Raw genomic sequence first — 2,354 nt, 5'->3', positions numbered from 1 at the left:
GGCAGCTCCCAGCAGGGCCCTGCACCCAGGCCCTTTGCAATAAACCCCAAGTTCCTGACCTGGCTGCAGAGATCTCTCATCTCCATCCGTCCTGACCGTGCTACCCCTGATGCTCCTACACCGCAGGGTTTTGCAGCCAGAGGTGTTTATCCTGCTCATCCCACCCGGACCAGGCATCCGCTGGTGAACTCCTGCAAGGAACAGAGCTTGGAGCAGAGCCCACTTATGTGGGTTGAAATTGCATTTTTTGGGGTGGCTCCGGTGTCCTCTTGTGTCTTGGTTTGGAAAGACAGGAGTCTGCTAAGTGTGAGAAACGCTAATCACTTGTTTTTAAAATGTTAAAAGTTTAATAGTAATAAAATGGTTATAAAAATAGTAATACAATTAGAGTAATAATAATTTGGACAATTTGAATTAGGACAATATGAGACAATAGAGATAAAGAGGCACAGTCCAGGTACCTTTTTCTGGGCAGCACAAGCCCAAAAAAGGACCCACATTAACAGAGGATTAACCCTTAAAAGCAACAGCCTGTTGCATATTCATACACCTCATACATGATGGATAAATTCCATTCAAACACAGGATTCTGTCTGGGCATCCTCAACTTCTTTCCCCCTTTGAGGCAGGAAGAAGTTCGTTTCTTCTGATAATGGAGCAATAAATTCTCTTTCTCTGAAGATTCAGGTGTCCTGTGGCTGCTATCTTGCTGCGAGTCCTTTCTTTAAAAAAGTATCTTACATAGCACAGTTTCTATTTTAACGTTTTTTAAAACCTAAAACTATATTGAACACACTACTTAAGAGAATGAATACAGTGTCACTTTCTAACACAACACATATAACATTCATTTGAATATTTGCGAAAAGCCAATCATAAAACACATGCATTTTTCACACTAAGGAAGGCAGGAGCCTTTTCTGAAATGGAGAATATAAACCCTCCCCACCCCTCTCAATTGCTATAAATTTTAAATTAAGGGGCTCTCAGGCAAAAATATGGGAGCAGGAAATAACAGTTCTTTAATAGAGAAAGGAAAAAAAAAGAATAAAATAAACAATGCAGTGCACTGGAACAACACTGACAGAGTCAGAACCCAACCTGACACCCTGTGGGTCAGGGTGTTGGTAGCAGTCCCATTGGAATTGTGGCTGCAGTTTTCTTGAAGTATCAGGGGTGGTTCTGTTGGAGCAGGGGGGTCTGTAGAGAAGGATGTAGTCTTGCTCTGAAGATCCCATGGAGGAAGAGGCAGCTGCTGTTCCTCTGGGGAATCCAGTGGAGAAGCCGTGCTGGTGTCTCAAAACCTCTGGATTATATCCGGGTAGCAATGCTTGGCTCCTCCCTCTGGGCGGAGCATCTCACAATGGGATGTTACAGTTCTTATCAGCCATGCACTGACATTCCATAGCTGTTATCAGCAGAGGTCCCCTCCCAGGGAGGTGTGAATATGGTCACTCAAAGAGAGAGATAAGGCAAACTGCTCACTTGACAAGAGATAATCTGTCACACAGATGGTAATGGAAAACATCTTGCATTGCAATCTTCAACACCCTGTCCCCAAAATCTTCGGGAAGAGCTTTATCCCCCCCAAACACAGCCCAGATGTGTCCCCAGCTGTCCAGATGTGGCAGGAGCTGCCCAGGTCTGGAACTACAGCACTACAATTCTGTCCCAGGCTGCCCAGGTGCTGCCCAGATGTCTCCCTGCATGTCCAGATATTGCTCTGGGATAAGCAGAGATTGTCCCAGGAGCCCCCAGTGGTTGCTCTGGGTGCCCAGATGTTGCTCAGGACACACAGACATCATGCAGGATGCCCAGATGTTCCCTCAGTATCCTCCAACATCCCCCAGGGAACCCAGATGCTGCCCTAAGTGCCCAGATGTCACTCCAGGATGCTCAGGCGTCACTCCAGATGTTGCCCAGATGTTGCTCCAGCCTGCCCTGCTCTCACCCCTGGATGCCCACCCAGGGGCTGGCAGCGCCCCTGAGGCCCTGGCACTGGGGACAGAGCCCTGGGGGTCCCCGGGTGTCCCACTGCTGGGGACAGTCACCCAGAGCTCCCTGGGTGTCCCTGTGCTGGGGACAGTCCCATGGAGATCCCCAGGTGTCCCCTCACTGGGGACAGTCACCTGGAGGTCCCATGGTGTCCTCCCCTTGCTGGGGACAGATCCCCGGGTGTCCCTCTGCTCTTTAGCCCCGGTCAGTCCCGGTCACCCCGGTCACCCCGGTCATCCCGGTCAGTCCCGGTCAGTCCCGGTCAGTCCCGGTCACCCCGGTCATCCCGGTCAGTCCCGGTCAGTCCCGGTCAGTCCCGGTCAGTCCCGGTCACCTCGGTCAGTCCCGGTCACCCCGGT

This window comes from Geospiza fortis, unplaced genomic scaffold (assembly GCF_000277835.1).
Source record: "Geospiza fortis unplaced genomic scaffold, GeoFor_1.0 scaffold373, whole genome shotgun sequence".
Taxonomy (NCBI): Eukaryota; Metazoa; Chordata; class Aves; order Passeriformes; family Thraupidae; genus Geospiza; species Geospiza fortis.
The sequence above is the reverse complement of the archived record's forward strand: the minus strand, read 5'-3'. Positions refer to the sequence as shown.